The following is an 18,533-nucleotide window of genomic DNA, read 5'->3' on the forward strand; positions in this document are numbered from 1 at the left end:
AGCAAGACTGGACTTCCGCAGCTGTATTGACTATCAGCTGACATATAGTAACATACTTATAGCACATACAGCACACACATGCAAACACACACATATATATGCACAGGCTCTGAGATGGAAATTGTGAGATGACTCCCCATACTCATCTAAAGGACACCACTTCATCCAGTTATGTAGAGTGTGTGTGTTGTGTGTATTAATACATGACTCAAACTTTTGGATGTAAATATACAGTACTGCATTAACTACAGACACTATCTTTGCCAACTGACTTCTAAAAATGTGTTTATTTTATATAATTGAAATTACACATTCTTCAACCACTTCTTGATATCACCCACTCATCTTCAGGTAGCAATGTTCTAGTCTCTGCTTTTCTCTCAGTTAAACTTTTGTAGACTACAGTATCATGCAATTTTTCCACCCCATGTTTGGTTTATTGCAATTAACACAATGTCATCCAAGTTCATCTATATTGTCAAAATCATGAAGATTCTCTGGAACTGGAGTTATGGATGTGTTTGAGCTGCTAGGTGGGTGCTGGGAACTGAATCTGGGTACCCCGTAAGAGCAGCCAGTGCTCTTAACTGCTAAGTCATGTCTCCTGCCCCCCCCATCAGAATATCATTTTTAAAGCTAAATAATATTCTTCTTAGTGTGTTTCTAAGCACATGTCCCATTTTCTTTATTCACCTGTCTGTGAGTACTTCAATTTCACCCCATAGCTTGACTATGTAAAGGATGCTGCTGTGAACACAAGATCACAGAAACCTCTTGAGAGAATGACTTCATCTCTTTTAGATATAAACTAAGGAATAAGACTGCTTGATCAGAAGTAGTTCTTAGTTTAGTCTTTGAAGGATGGCATCGCTTTCCAGAACAGATACACCAATGCACATTCTCATTAACAAGCAATTGTTACATTTCCCCACCTCCTTGCGGACACTTCTTCCCTTTATCATTTGATAGTTGAAATTCTAATAGGCTTTGGACTGCATTTCATTGTGGTATTGATTTGCATTTTTCTGATATTTAATGATTTGGGAATTTTTTATATTTTTCACACTGCCTCTGTATATCTTATTTTGAGATATATCTGTTCAGCCCCTTCGCCATTTTTAGTTGGGCTGTTGTTTTCATGGCTGTGGGATTGTTCAAGTTCCTCCTATGTTTTGGATATTAACCCCTTATCATACGGATAGCTTGCATTTGTTTCCTCCCATTCTGTAGGTTATCTTCCGTGCTGTCTATTGTCTCCTGTGCGGTGGAGATGCTCTGCAGTTCAATGCCATTCCACTTGTCAGCTTCTGCTTTTGTTGCCTCTGCTTGCAGGGTCACATCAGAAGCATCTTGGCCCAATGTCAAGGAGCTTCCTGGGCTTCCTTTCAGAAGTTTTAAAGTTGTAGGCATTCCATTAATTTTCAAATGAGCTGATTTTTGTGTATCACGTTGGGTAGGAGTCCAATTTCATTCTGTCGCATCTAAGTTTTGAATTTTTCTATTTACTGACAATATTGCTATTTCTCCATTGTGTGCTTAGAAACACACAGTAACTACCATTGTATTTTTTTATTATTGAAATAATAAATAATTAAAAATGGTCTCACAGAGAAGACAAAGCTTCGAGTGAATGTTTGTCCGTAAAAGAATTTTTTAGAAAGGCTGAATTGATTCCAGTAATATTCCTGTTATCAGTTGTCTTCATGAGATAGTTTCCTGCTCACTTAAAGCCTCAGTGTTTTTTGTCTGTGGAATGGAATGCTTGGATCCACTCTGATAGGCATACAAAATTCCACAGGCCTACTCAGATGAGATGTCATATTTCCTGGATGATGTACTTAAATTTCTTAACGTTTGTTCCTAGAAGGTATGCTTATATTAACAGTGTGTCTAACAGCATGTCTAACATAGTTAACTACACAGCCAAAACCTTTAAAAAGAAGAAAATGAAAAGTGAAATTAATTCTGTCACTGTGTTTATCCTGGATGAGGGTGCTGCCTGCGCCCTGGGAGACTTTCCCCAAAACCTACGATCTACAGTCATCAAGACCAATGACCAGTGTAGCTAGGATCTAGGTCTAGGAAGATTCAGGTCTTCAGTGGTTTGGCAGCACCATAGCTTCAGAGATTGAAGTCCTAAGCCAGCCCTTCGCACTAGTGCAGTCAGAGCCCTACTCAGAGCATTATTCTGAGCAGTTCAGCCGACCTCCCCGGCTTTGTCTTTTACCCGGAGAAACAACCAGCATTTTATCACCTCTCTGGCCTTTTTTCCTCTTGTGATCAAGGTGACTTATAAACAGCTGCAATAAAAATGATTTTTTTCATAAGCTTCTTCTCAATAATATCTCTGAAAAAAGCAGGGAGGCTAAGAGATACATGACATTCACAGATTTTGTCCCTGGAGCCACAAAATGCACCTGAGCAATTTCTTCATTTTGACCAAAATGAATGGTCATCAGAAAAACAAATGTAACTGTGGTGTCCCTGATTTGGTGGAGACAGCTTAGGGGCTCAAACTTAATAGACTTTTTCTAACTGATTAGGATCTCAGAGCGGGCTGCAGCATCCTGTCAGAGCCGATAGCCACATCCAAAGCACAGGCTCCGAGCTGCCCTTGATCCATGACCTTAGCGGAAACAATGGTGGACTATAGATTCTCCTAAGATTCCGAAGAAGGAAGTTTGAAGGTGGTGTTCATTTTACTTGGTGGTCTTTTAGGGAGGCAAGTAGGCATTAAACACATATTGGTACTTAAAGAAAATGCCTAACAGTCAAACACATTTCTAGATTCCAAAGGTCCAGGAAAAGCTACGCCTAAGAAGGGATTAGCTACTATCAGATGATATTACGACTGGATTAATGATGTTCCACTTTCACTATATTTATAAAAAGAGAGAAAAAAGAATAGGAATCTTTTAAGAAGCAGATAAGTGATTTCTATAAACCTTAAAAGCTAAAAGAAAACTCATTTTATAAAAGATATAGGTCTAATAGTGTATTTATTTATAAATCCTTAATTAGGGTATTTTTTCCTTATAAAAGGCCCTACATTTCAAGTAAATTGCTGTTAACACCATCTGTGAGGCTTGAGAAAGTGCATGTCTGTGCTGTGTGTGTGCACAGAGAGGGCCTCTGGTACCAGCGCTTTATAGGCTACAAAGTATTTTAACCGTTCTTATTTTAGACAATTGTTTTTGTAATGGATATACTAAAGGTGATCATTTTATTTTATTGCTCACCATTGCTGATGGAAATATTTTGTCATATGAAAGTAATTATTGTGACTATATTACTTTTCTAACCTGTTCATGTTGGGTTCCAAATACAGTATGAAATTCTTTCACCCTGTTTAAAGCAAAAAGTGTCATTGGCTACCTGACCTTCATCACACAAAGACACACCATGGTTATGTAATTTCCTTTTTTCTTTCTTCTTTCATGTGTTCACTTTGTGTATGGCTTTTTTCCTTTCCTTTTCTTTTCTTTTCCTTTCTTTTCTTTTTTCTTCTTTCCCTTTTTATTTTAGAGGTTACAAAAACAGTCTAACCTTGGTGGCAGTATGAGATAATAATCAGTGAGAAATGAAGCAACTGACATGAATATCATATGTCAGGAAATGCAGCAAATTATCTCAGGTCATCATAGTAAATAAAAGTAATTTATGCCATGTCTAAAAAAGGGAGGAAGGAGGAAGGAAGGAAAGAAGGAAGGAAGGAAGGAACAAAGGAAAGAAGGAAGGAAGGAAGGAAGGAAGGAAGGAAGGAAGGAAGGAAGGAACAAAGGAAAGAAGGAAGGAAAGAAGGAACGGAGGAAAGAAGGAAAGAAGGAAGGAAGGAAAGAAGTAGGAAGGAAAAGAAAAAGGAGAGTGAGTTGAAGGAAGGAAAGGAGGAGGCAGGCCAGATGTCTGGGTGGTGGAATCAAGGAAGGGGACACTGGAGGAGAGAACTAGTATTTTCAAGTTTGAAGTCCCAAGCCACTCTGTCCTGCTTTCTGTACTCCTAAAGGTAGAACAGCACCACACCTGGGAGTCTTAGTTATTACCAATGACAAAGGAAACCGTCATGGCCAACAAATAGTGCTTGTTGGCCTTCCATTCTCACCGGCTATGTCCTCAGGCTCCAGCTCAGCACAACTTTAGACCCTCAGCAGAAGCACAAGGGACAGGGCCCTGGACCGAAGGGAGCTGCCCATCAGAGGATCTGATGTTCATTCCAGAAGGAAGAGAAAGAGGTTGTATCTTAGTTGCCAGCCTCTGAGGAGGGCCACACTCTCAGTGTCATGACAGCTAGGGTTCTGATGGCCTCGGCCAAGCCTTGCAAGCATGCGGCGTCCTTCTCTCAGGAAATATTCCGAGCCTTATCCCAGTTTGATGATCTAGGATTCCATGCGAAGAGCCTGATGTCTTCTGATATTTTTTTCATTCATTTCTATACTTTAAATTTTTATTTCATTGAAAACATAAACTACACTATTTTGGGCCAAAGTCTTTAGAGACTGGTTTCTTAGAACTTTGCCTATGTTGCTGCTAAGGGCTCCAAGTGCTATGCTTGCTGCTAGAAAAAATTTGAAAAAAACTGAGCCTAATAAAGCAACTAATAGACATTTGAGTTTAGTCTTTCAAAAAGCCCTCTCAGCATAGATGTCAAACCCATAGTCTCAAATCATTTTGTCAACTGGTAAGTGAGGGCAGAACCCTCCTTCTAACCCCCTGTGCTGTGAGAGAGGAGTTTAGAGAGGGACTCCCTCATACAATGCCAGCATGCAATGAAGTTTACTTTTTTCTAGGCTGAAATGACATAAAACCGTTTCATAACTGTGTCAATCTACAGAAATTAAGGCACCAACTCACCAGCAGCAAAGAAGGAAAAGATGTTGATTTTTCTTTTCCAAATCTGATCACTCTGACAGCCAAAGCAAGGCTGTCAGAGAACTCCATACAGGGGTGGGGGGTAGACAGAAAGGTGTGCTTATGTCCTTATGAGGGACTTGGACCCAGAGTCCTGAGAACCTAGCCTGAAAGGGAAGCCGCTGCTTTGCAGATACTGGAGAAGATGCAGTCTGTGAAAGAAGTGAGGAGAAGAGAACTGGGTCCTGAGAAAAGCAAACGGCTGTCAGGCAGGAGAAAGGAGGGGAGAGACGGTCTGGGGGCAGGGTCTGGGGCAGGCCAGTCAAGAATACAGCACCCATAGAGTTGTGGGGTTTAAGGCAAGGTCCAGTTTCAATGGAAACCCAGTAATATAATGTATAATTTCAGGCAGGCTGAGGACTAAGTGGATTTAAGAGAATAGGAGGTGGACTTCCATCACCTGTTTGAGACACTAGGACATGACGACAAGAGCAGGCAGAGTCTGCCTGGAAAAGCTGCAGGTTCAAGAAGCGGGGAAATCGAACCCACTTACATTGGAACACTACTACTAGCCAGCTCATCTGAAAGTGAGCAAGAGTTAAAGTAGTAAATGTAAAACGCTTTCAGTGCTGGCTGCCAAGGTGGCTCAGAGGGTAAAGGCACTTGACATGGCGTCTGACGACCTGAGTTCAGTGCTGGAGCCCACATGGTGGAAGGAGAGAGCTGACCCCACAGGCTGTCTGCTGAACTCCGGTTAGCTTCCTACTGCCACATCCATGCACCCCCTACATACTAATAAATAAATAAATAAATAAATAAATAAATAAATAAATAAATAAATAAATCGTAACAAAATTGTAAAGTTTATTTTTTAATCAGGTGTGTTTCACAATTGCGTTACTTTCACACTATCTTCAAAAGTCCTCTGAAGCAGGTCTTATTGTTTCTCCCATTACATCCATGAGGGTTAGCGGTGTTCTGGGGCACAGTGGCTTAGGGCTGTGCCAGTGTCTGCTCTGCTGTCATCCTCCTAGTTTCCTTCTATATAAAATTAACTCTTCAACAAAAAATAGTGACTGAAACATACTTTCAATACTAAGGATGAAAACAGGTCTTTAAAACTGTAAACAGGGGTCTGGAGAGGGGTCTCAGAGGTTAAGAACACTGACTGTTCTTCCTGAGGTCCTAAATTCAATTCCCAGCTACCACATGATGGCTCACAATCATCTGTAATGGGATCCAGTGTGTTTGATCACAGTTACACTTGTGTGTGTGTGTATGTGTGTATATGTGTAATCTTTAATAATGTAAACAGATCTTTTCTTATAAATATCCTAACATTGTACACCCTAGCAGAAGTTATATTCCCTCTTCCCCTTGCAACTGTAGTGATATCCAGGATTGTGCACACCCAGCAAACATCAAGCACACGCCCAGCACAATCCAGTACATACCAGCACACACCCAACACACACCAGCACATACCCAGCACACACTACCACAGACCAGCACACACCAGCACACACCCAGCACACACCAGCACACACCCAGCATACACCCAACACACACCAACACACACCTAGCACACACCAGCACACATCCAGCATACACCCAACACACACTAGCACACACCTAGCACACACCAACACACACCAGCACACACCAACACACACCAGCACACACCTAGCACACACCCAGCACACACCTAGCACACACCAGCACACACCCAGGACACACCCAGCACACACCCAGCACACACCAGCACACACCAGCACACACGCAGCATACCCAGCACATACCCAGCACATACCAGCATACACCAGCACACACCCAGCACACACCAGCAAACACCCAACACACACCAGCACATACCAACACACACCCAGTTTACACCCAGCACATACCAGCACACCCAGCACATCCAGTACACATCAGCACACACCCAACACACATCCAATACATACCAGCACATACCCAGCACACACCAGCACATACCCAGCACACATCAGCACACACCCAGCCCATACCAGCACACACCCAACACATACCAGCACATACCAACACACCAGCACACACCAGCACATACCCACACACACCAGCACTGCTCTTCTACAAAAATATACAGACAATTAATTTTCAAAGATACCAGTCTCTCCTACATATGTTCAGACTGACATCCCACTGCAGGTCAGCTAGAATAATCATATCAACAATTTTTTTATAACCAAAACTATCTAAAGCAAGATGTTCATAAAGGATAATTAAGTAAGCTAATATTGTAAGAAGTCAAATACACAATAAGAATATGTGCTGAAATACCTGCTTTGTGTAATTCAGAACTGGTGTTTCAGGAGATTAACAATTATGATCGCCAGTCCTCTTCTGATTCTATAATACTCCACACAATCTTTTTTAAATTACTTTATTAACCTTTCCTCCTAGCACAGAAGTGCCCGATTATAGATAATATTTCCAAATCATCTGAAGTGTAAGTGTGTTTGATTTGCTCGGTAAGTATTTGTCTACTTTATTACACTGGCCGAGCACACCAGCTCCTTGACTACCTCCAGTCCAGTTAAGAACGGGGCCGTTCCCTCCCGTCCACCCTTCCCTTTGGGCCTCACTCCTAGAGACAGGGCTGGTGGTACACGGGAACACAGTACGTTTTTACACACAGAAACTTTGTTCAGTGCCCTGTCGTTAAAGTTTTAAGAACCCTAGGGTCAATGGAAAGAACATTGGTCAGAAGCAAGGATGCTGTTTAGTCCCCGTGTGACTGGGACACGGGCATTGATGAACCCTGAAGTCCTATCGTTCATATCCATCTGGTGGCCTTTTCGTCTATCTAGCCTTGACGTCCACAACACCTAGGACATGGCTTGCATTTCGGTGTGGCTTGTGCATGCATTTGGGAGCATCTACATGATCTGACACAAACAGAAAAGGATGTAGTGGGCTTAGAAAGGGCACACCCCAAGCCCCGCCATTTCCGCAGGGACTGGGCCAAGAGAAGCTGAAAATCAATCTTAGATTTGCAAAGTGCCTGTTGCAACTTCCTAGCTGTACTCACAGATGACGGGGTAATCGGATGGAACAGGGCGCGCACCTCACTGAGGAAGGCCAGCGCCCGGATAAAAATGCAAACCCAGGAGACCCTACGTATTGTCCACAATCAACAAATCTTGAAATTTCCATACGTAGAAGGGTTCCGGGGCTGTGTTAGAAATACAGGAGTCCACCGGTCAGTTCAGTCACCCATGGAATTACAGTGTAGGGTATGGATGCCAGTATTTTAGACCCAAACCGAGCATAAAAAACACAGAATAAAACTCAGTGTCAGCACAAAGTTGACAGCGAATGATTATAACAGCTTCGAAGCTTGAAAACGAGTGTAAATAACTAGGATCCCCGCGTGCTCACTCAGCCTGCATACATAACAAACCTGATGGACAGTCTCTCTGGTAAAGCAGAATGAGGCACTGGGAAGATGTGAAGATTCTGCCAGCCAAGAGCCTTGACTGTCACCTTTCTAACTAAATCAGCTCCTTCCACGCGGGGAGGGAAGCAGCGCCCTGGGTGCGCCGCGCAAGGCCAAGGGCCTTCTGCCTTGAAGCGGGAATGTTAATTATCGGCTCTTCCGTGGTTATCAAGGCGCTGCAACCCTACCAGCATTTGCACTCTGAGAATGCGTCTCTCTCTGCTCTTTAATCCTTGGCACTTTGAGTCCACAAAAGATTGTGAGCCCAACTCTGCTCTGCTCATTTCTACAATGTAAAAATGACGGCAGAGGAAACCTTTCCCCTGCCCTGGATACAACTGCAGACGTAGTGGGCCCTTGGAAGGAAAGGGAGCTTGCTCTTCTTTGGATGTATGTATGCATACAAATGTGCACAAGTCCGCGCTGAGAAATAGACCCGTGCTACCTGGTTTTGGCCTCCACCTTGAGTGACCAGAGTCAGCTTTGAGAAGGCAGAGTGGCATCACCACTAATATCTACTAACACAAAGGACAAACGAAAGCAGACAGGTCTTCTATGGGTGCCCAGGGACCACTCCACAGGTTTGTAATTCCTTTACAAGATAATTAATCAATTAGCAAACCATTCTTTCCCCCTTTGTTATTTATGAGGTAGGAGAACTGCATCTCCAAATGCAATGGCAGGCCTCTTGTATTCAAACTTTGCCCTTCAAACACATTGGTCTTATTTATCTGAATTGAGCAGATGCTTTGCAACGCCAGCCTGTTGTGACTGGACTGTTTGCTATTAGAAGCTGAGTAAGATTTATGCTAAGCAGAAGAACATAAATATGACATCCTATAGACATTCATGATGATCAACTGTGTTGTATCTCCTCCAGCCATGACTACTTATTCATATAGGAAAAGAGAGAGCAAATACAGTTGACATTGCTAAAAGGGGAACTATAGTCATTGGAAGGACAGATGAAGATGAGGCTCACACCGCGTTGCTCTGGAGTACAACTCTGAGGTCTTAAAATGCAATGAACTTGCTACAGTGTGTATATCCTGCGTATAGGCTCAACACCTCCTTCCTTCAGAGCTCCCATATTATCTGTGACTCCTCTTTGGAAAGCAAGGATGTCAAGCAGCTTTTGCTGAGAAACTGGAATGTTTATCAGAGGCCCCTCAGATACAAAGCCCTCAGAACCTAAAGTGAGCGTGAGCAGAGAGGTAAGGCTGTACAACTCTTTTCCCTCAGCCTCACCCATAGGAGCCTCACCCATAAGGTTGGAAGTGGGCAAGAGCTGGGTGTCCTGATGAACGCTCTCCCACCGGCAGGAGGCAGGTGGCTATGCTGATTGATTCCAGCATTCAGAGGCTGAGCTAGGAGAGCAGGAATCAGGGGCTAGCCTGGATGAAAGTGAGTCTCTGTCTCTCTCTGTCTCTCTTTCTCCGTTGTTCTCTGTCTCTGTCTCTGTCTCTGTCTGTCTCTGTCTCTGTCTCTCTCTCTCTCTCTGAAAACAAAACAAGGAGAAAAAAGAAAAATAAAAGAAAAATGGGGTGGGAAGGAAACAGGAGGGGAACTGTGTGGTTTTTTCTCTCTGTGTGCTCCGATCACCACTGTGTTCCCCTTCTACAATGTCTGTTGCCATGTGGGGTAATATGGAACATCTACCTTAGCCATCTTTGAAAAGTGAAGGAGGTTCTCAGAACCACACAGGTGTTTCATTAGCCACCTAATCCGAAAGTCTGTCTAGGACTACACTTTTGAGACAATAATTAAATATAAATTCACTCCATTGTGCACAGAACAAGGGCATTTCTAGTCCATCTTTACAGCTAGGAAATACAAACTCCAGGCATACAGGTGCCCTGACAGCTGCGGTTCCGACTCTTTCACTGAATCGATTATCAGATATCCTGCATGTTCTATGTTTACGATTCATGTAGTAGCAAAATTACAGTTAGAAAGTAGCAACAAAAATAGTGTTATGGTTGGGATTTGCCACAGCATGAGGAACTGTACTAAAGGGACACAGCATCAGGAAGGTTGAGAGCCACCATCTTAGTGACTTCAGAATGGACTCAGAGACCTACCGGCAGTCATTTGACAGAGAGCTAACAATACAAGAGTACTGTAGACAACTTTCCTACCCTTTCTCTCTGTTAAAAAATGACTTAGGGACAGACTGAAATATAATTCGAATGTTGAAAGAACTCTAAGACCTCATAAATAAGAATATTAAGGACAAGATCATCACGATACGAAGACCCTTAAACAAGCTATAAATTCCACAGTTCTTTTTACCTTAAAAGGCAAACAAACAAAGACTGGGCAGATGTGAACAGAAACAAGTGCTCCTCACTATTGAATTCACACACAGGAATCAAAATCACCACAGTGAATCTTGGACACATTACTTCTTAGCAAAATTAGCATAACCCAGCTCATCGGAGCATTAAAATTTAAAAAGTATTTCAAACTGTCCTCGGATCATCAACAGAGTCATGTCACAGATATTTTTTTATTGATTCGGAAGCCTAGGTGTAATTGTATTAATATTTTAATGTTTGATACATATTGCCTGTGATACATTGCTTGCATAAATAAAAAGCACCAGCATTCAATTGCCAATGAAATAATCACACAGTCAAGATCTTTATTATATCATGCATTATTTAATTACAATAATCAGAGCCCTTTTGAAGGTAAAACAAGATTAAAAAGGTTTTGTTTTATTGGATCTATATATTTGATTTAAACTTTACATGCTAGCTTTACATTAAGAATTTATAAGGCACCAGTTCAAATGGTGCTGTTATAAGAGTTTATTTCTTTTATAATTAGTACAGTACTCTTAAAGTACTCTGACTGTAAGATAATATTTCAGTATTTTAATGAGCTTTTTAAGTGTAATTGATGTAACAATCATTGAATTACACATTTATACCTGAAGAATAATGAAGGAAACATTTTAATGAGAAATTTAATCATTATTAGCAAATGATCTACTAAACTGCCATTTGCTGACATTTAAAAGCTTAATAGCAGAACCTGTGTTTTCCTCCATTGGCAGCAACAGTGATAGTGATTACTTCTGTTACTTCGATTACCCAGGTTAACTTGCTACCTGGGTAATTTATTTATAAATTTGAGAAAACTTTCCTTACCCACACTTGTCAGCCTTCCAGAAAGGGTGGGGCTTGGCACTTGGAAGGGTGATTTAAGTAGATCAGCCCCTTTCCAGCCCCAGAGGCCTGCACCATCGAAGCTTGCTGCTGTCTTGTGGCTGCTCACGCTTGCATCAGCAGCTTGATTCTGATGAATGCCCGGCACCGACAGTACCTCAGGCGGAGATCTTAGACCGATGTCAACAGGGGGTTCACAGCTCCTTCAGTTCTAGCACACATCAGCATTCAAGGCCTAAGAGGCAGCCGCGATGCACTGGGAGCCAGCTGCGGGCTGAGCTTCTCTGAAGGATTAGAGCGGAACAGCCATGCCAAGGGGAAATGGCTTAGAACGGAGCCACCGGCTTGAACTCTGCAACAATATGTTCTGAAGCCACAGAGACCTCAAGACAACACCAAACGGGCTGGTTTTATATAATCCCTGTAGGTCAGGAGAAATTCCATGCGAGCCCAGCTTTGGAACGGAGGATTGGGCAATGCCTACTCTGGCCAGTATGTGCGCTGGGGAGGCATGATATCTCGGGCAAGGACCAAAATGGACTCTGCTTTCCACTTCACCTTCATCAGTGGGCAGCATGCCTTAATGATTTTATAAGGGACAGTCATTTTTTAGACTAATTAAGCAGGGCAGATGTCAAGGTGCTGTGCGCATGTGTCTCTGATAGAATTCATCCATCTAGAAGGAAGAAAGTGTTTGGGTAGAAGGATGCTGTTACGTGATCTCTCTCCCTCTCTCCCTCTCTCCCTCTCTCCCTCTCTCCCTCTCTCCCTCTCTCCCTCTCTCTCTCTCCCTCTCTCCCTCTCTCCCTCTCTCCCTCTTTCCCTCTCTCCCTCTCTCCCTCTCTCCCTCTCTCCCTCTCTCCCTCTCTCCTTCTCTCCCTCCCTCTCTCTCTCTTTCCCTCCCTTCCTCTAATCCTCCCTCTGTCCCTCCCTCCCTCTGTCCCTCCTTCCCTTCTCCCTCCTTCTCTCTCTCTCTCCCTCTCTCCCTCTCTCTCTCTCTCCCTCCCTCTGTCCCTCCCTTCCTCTAATCCTCCCTCTGTCCCTCCCTCCCTCTGTCCCTCCTTCCCTTCTCCCTCTCTCTCTCTCTCTCTCTCTCTCTCTCTCTCTCTCCCTCTCCCTCTCCCTCTCCCTCTCCCTCTCCCTCTCCCTCTCCCTCTCCCTCTCTCTCTCTCTCTCTCTCTCTCTCTCTCTCTCTCTCTCTCTCTCTCTCTCTGATGCTTGGGAGGTGAAAGTCACTTCAGAAATCAGAATCAGGCTGCAGACCCCCAGAAGCTGTGAGGTGCACAACATGAGTCCTCTGTAAGAACTGAAAGTGCTGTTGTTAACCTCTGACTCGTCTCTTTAGCTGCAATACCAATTTTTTAATAGTAGCTTATTTTAGCTGTCTGACAACGTTCATTCCAGCACTTGCATAGCAATGTACAACTGCTTTACACGCTCTGCCCTTGTTCCTCTTTAGTCCCCTTCCTCACTGTCCTGCCTTCCACAGCCTAGCAGCCCCTCAGCTATCTTCATTTCCTTTACTCCCTCAGCTCCACAGATGAGACAAAATGGACAACCATATTTTTGTGGAAGTGTTGGATTTGGAGGCACAGTGGGAGTGGTCAGGTCTTGGGAAACAAGAGATCTCAGCAATGGCTCCCACCCGCCCTCTGGTTACAGACTCCTCAAGTCCCTCTCAGCCCAGGGTGCTGTGCTCGGCACAGTTCTCCTCTCCCTGGACCCCCCTCTCTTCCCTTCCTGTGCCCTCCCTTGCTCTCCCCTCCCCTCTGTTCTCTTTTTTTCCTCCTACTTCTCCCACCATTCATTCCACATGTCCTCAAAAAGATTTTCAGAATTTAGATATACTCGACTGTTCTTTCATGTGACTGAGGGAGCTTGTTTCCCTCAGTTCCTTGGTGACAACTCCAGCCCTGACCGCTTATGCAGAACAGACTCCCCTATCCTTGTGGACATCCAACACCTAGTCTTCCTACTGCACACAGATCAGTAGGTTACGGTAATATCCAATGACCACCAGCAGAGAGTATTAAGGAGATACAGATGAACCATTTTGGAACTGAAAGGAAGAACGGAGAGGAGGCAACCCAACTTCTTCATTTGTGGGTTTGGATAAGATGATTACTAGTGCTGTTCATTATGGCGGGCAAAACTGTCAGCATCCACACTCAGCATTCATAATGTATTGGGTCATATTAAAAGATTATTCATAAATCACTTCTGCTCATACGTTGGTAAGTAAAATTGTAATAGACCACTAACTAGCAAGAGAGTTCTCTTCTAATTACAGAATAATAGTTACCTATAAAATAGCCCATATGTAATGTCAAAAATGATTTAGGGTGGCACAGAAATTTATTTATTTATTTATTTATTTATTTATTGACATTTGTTGAGATTTAAATCACGTGTTTATAGCTACAATATGCATTCATAGGAAAGTGGAATATTTTAAAAACAATTTTCTCATAATAAATTTATATAGATAAACATCTTACCACACATCAAAACTACTTCATTGGAGAAAATCTGAAGATATGTGGTCAGCAATGTGTTGTGTATTCTGAGACTCTAGAGGATCAGAAGGTCTTACCCAAAAATTTGAAATGGCGTTATTCAGCTATGGGACAATCTACTGAGAAACTTTCAAGTATTAACTATGAGTCACAAAATTTCTATCAATATGCCCTTTGTGTTACAGTAGAGTTATAGTCATGCCCATGCATCAGAAAAATTTCTCTACTCCCAAGATGAAAGGTAAAAGTTTCTTCAGGATAGATAAATACATTACTATTATTATTATGTGCAGCACCAAACCAATGCACAATAAAATGGGGCACTTTCTAGAATGTGGAAGAACGTTGCCTCCTGAGAGCGTAATGGAGTGAGCCAGGGCCATAAGTAGATCTATTCAGACAGCAGTGTAGTGAGAAAGGGCAGCCCTGTGAATTGTGTGATAGTTGTCGATGCAATTTAATTCCTTCAAGTGTGCCACAAAATATTCTGATATTCAAAAGTGTGCCATTAATGCAAAAAGAGGGCATATAGGTGGGAATCAGAGAAAACTATACCAAGAATGAGTTCACAGCAAAGGTGGCTTTTAAACAAAGCACAGTATTTTATAAACAGTTAGGGACTCTCTTTTCTCTAATTACCTTGTTTTTACTCACTGTGTTGGACTACCAAAGACTAACTCATCCAGTTAGCAGACCAGACATAAACAAATAATACTTTTTGTAACTGCACTTTTAAAAGGCTCCATCTAAGGCTGTGGGAGTCGGAGGTGAAAACCATGGAGACTGTTAGCACTGGTTACCCTCAGGGCAGCATCATGTTGCTGCCAACAAAGGTGGTCAGTGACAGGTTTGTACAGCAGCTGCCAGGCCGTGATCCCATTCAGGGGATGCTCCTCAGTACACAAGAGCTTACACAGGAGATCAGAGACACAGTTATGAAGGGAGTTTCCCCTTCTTCAACTCTCATTCAAGGAGATATTTCACGACACAAAAAAATGCAGAGTACTACAACAGACAAAGACAAACACAGAGAGACTGATTTCACAAAACATCCTTCTGGGCCAGCAAATCAGCAGTACTGGCAAGGATAGTCATTACTCTCCTGTATACCTCCTACCTCTTGTCAAAGGGTAGGAGATTTTTGGTACAGGTATTGGTTGGTACCTGTACCAATACCTATTGGTATTGAGGTGGGTGCCTCAAGAGTTTAAGACTTCCTGTAGTGGTGCTTGTGGAGAACAGAGCTATAGGGAATATGAATGTCTTTGTGAATGGGTATAGAACTGCCATCTTTACAGGGGGTAGCAAGGAGTATAATCATTAGAAACATCAGCAGAAGAGAGGAAGATGGGATGTGTTCTAAGAAGCATAAAACAAGCTGTTACCTTGAAATGTCTAGCACCATCCATGTACGGAAGTCTAACCCTCCCCCCCATCTGAGAACATTAGCTTCATGCCTGCTGCTACTCCACTCTTCCTCTGGACAGCCAAAGCCTCAGTAAGCAGCATGCTGGAAATGTGAGCAGACAGGCTCTGATAACCCTGAAGTGGAAACATTAATTCTGAGCTAATTTTTTTAAAGTTTTTTTTCCTTTCTCAAACCTGACAACCATTTCTATGTTAACATCCTAGAACCTTTCAAAACATAAACTGAGGACTTAATGTGGTACTTTGTAATTGCTGGGACTTTCGTTAATAACATTTAATTCCAATGTTGTAGATCAGTTAGAAAACCCTGAGTGACATGCCTAAAAAGCAAGTGATCCTGTGAAATAAGTCAGACCCCACTACAATTTTGGAGCTCTAGATTTTTTTTTAAGTCTGACTAAAATAAGTAGTGCAAGCAAGCAGTTAATCTTCCCACCAAGTCCTCAAAATGTTGGTTGAACACGAGTTTTGGAGCTTAGGATTTAGCTATTTATTTTGAGAGCAAAGCCATGGGTCTGCTAAGAAAAACCTACACCCATTTTTATGGCGTGACTTTTTATTATAGGAGCCTCGTGTGGAGGTGTTCCAGATACAGCTTGGGCTATAGTAAATGCTACAGAATAGAGCTGCCTTGGCCGAGTGAGTGAGAACTTTTGGGTCAGACTACTTAGAAGTATTCTTGCACCTATCACTCTGCCAGGGACTACCAATTGAAAACACATATAGGTCACCAAGGAGGGGAAAAATCTTTGGTTCCATTAGAGTTTACCAAAATAGAATTTAGAATCAGATCCTAAGATTTCTGTTTCTGATGAGAAGCTTCTCAGTGAGCAGCAAGGATGTAAACTTGACTTAGATCATTTAACCAGAACAAGGCAAGCATGTCCACATAATCCTCTAATTATACATAGAAAATGAAAAAAAAAAACTATAAATACTAGGTGAAGGTGACCATCATTTTGTCTATGACATTTATGTGTTTATGTAGTAAACAACTAAGGACTGTAGTCTCCGAAGAAAGGGAAAGAAAGAATGAACCCCTTACTCACACAGCAGGCACTGTAAGGGTCTGCAGGCCACAGCACAAGATGAGAACTCCACAGAGCTCAATCAAATCCTCAGCTATGGACATAGAACTGGGATCCTATGGAGATCCCACAGCCTGGAGAGTTCACAGGGAAGAGAAACAGTGAGTAGAATTGCCCAGAAATTTGTGGAGTTAACCTGAATGCTCACCAGCACAGACTCTTGAGGAAACTAAGGAAAATCAGGGTAAGAACCATGCAAACAGATTGGAGAAACTCTGCTAAGTAGCTAGACAGGGCTGGGGAACCTGTTCCTGGCATCAGGATGGGATACTCCATAATGTCCAGAGCATGATGAAGAGGACACCAGAGTCCTTGCTTCATGATAGGAGCCCGCCAGGCCTTGGTTCAAACCCTGCTCTGAAGTCTCTCACAATCTGTCAAAATAGTACTCTTCAAAGTTAAGCATTGTAGGAAATGTCGTAACAGCCTACAAAAGATCAGGAAGGGAATTAAAAATATCCATATGGAACCCATAAACTCATAGTGCCGGAAGATTGTCAAACACACCGAAGATGGGGATATAAATAAATAAATAAACAAATAAATAATCCCCCACTCTAAGGCAAGCACGGTGGCACAGGCATCCCACACAGGACAGGCAGAACAAGAGGATGAAGGAATGAGGCTAGTTTAGACTGCACAGTGAGCATAAACCCTCCCAAGCCTGAGGAACTGTTACTGCTTTCAAAGTAGATGAGCAGTCACTGGGGTAAAGAATATTAACAGTTCATAATGAGAAGCATATTATGGATACTCTAAGTGTTCATGTACCTAACAAAAGACTTTCAAAATACATCAAGAATTTCGGGATGGGGGAAGGGCAGAAAATGGCAGAGAGAAACCGAGTTCAAAATCCCTTTCTCAATAATTGATAGAATAACAATCAGTACGAACATAATGACTTTAACCTATTTTATGTACAGAGAAAAATATACTATGCACCTGAGAATGCATATTCTTTTAAATAAACACCAAACACCAGGATAGCTCATAATCCAGGATACAAAATATGTTCCCATAAATTTAAAAGAATCTGAGCCTTGAAAAACATGTTTTTTTAACTACAACAAAATTAAGTTGGAAAAGGAAAACAGTAAGATTTATTATCAGTTCTCAAATATTTGGAAGTTTTAATAGAATTCTAAATAAACCATAAGTTAAGAAAATAAAAAGAAACTAAAAAGTCATCTGAGCTGAATAAAACCAAAAACATAATATATCAAAACTGGCAGAATTCAGTATAGTAGTATTTGAATTGGAAAAAGGACATTTTAACAGTAAGTTCCCATATTTAAAAACAGCATAGACATCTAAATCAATAAAGCCCAGCTTATACCTTGAGAAATAAAAACAAGAGACACATTAAAAAGTGAATTAAACAGAAGGAAGAAAATAGAAAGTATCACAGCAAAATCAATGAAATTGATAACATCATCAGAATAGCCATAAACTTACCCTTCAGCTGAGCCCTGAAGAATGGAGAATGCAGTGGGTATGCTGGGAAGAAGCCAGTAAAAACAGTGCCAAACTCACCAAACTCACCAAGGGAAACAAGCATGCGGCGTGTTTGTGGGACATTCCGGAATCTGCAGTTAAATTAAATTGTATTGAGGTAGAAAGTATTTTTGCAGAATGAAAATTGAAGAGGAGAGAGAGGGAGGACAAACACAACACTCAAAGCTGGAAACAGAACAGACTCTGGGCATTGTGTAACGTGACTCAGCAGTATAACTGGATTTTGTCATCATGGAAACCATTAAATGATGTAGCATTGAAGGGTGTTACCACCAAATCCTTATTCCCAAAGATCATTTTGAAGAAAGTATGGAAATCAAACGTCAAAGAAGGAAGCTGACTCTGAGCAGTGCTAAGGAGCAATATTCATTTCTATTCTCAGCTTCACAAAAGCCAAGGAACTTGGTGGCTAAAGAGATCACAAGCTAATAGCTTCAGAATCTCAGACAGAAGCCTGAACCAGTTGGCCTGGAGACAGGGCAGCCGAAGA

The sequence above is a fragment of the Apodemus sylvaticus genome, chromosome 11 (assembly GCF_947179515.1).
Source record: "Apodemus sylvaticus chromosome 11, mApoSyl1.1, whole genome shotgun sequence".
In the NCBI taxonomy this organism is placed as follows: Eukaryota; Metazoa; Chordata; class Mammalia; order Rodentia; family Muridae; genus Apodemus; species Apodemus sylvaticus.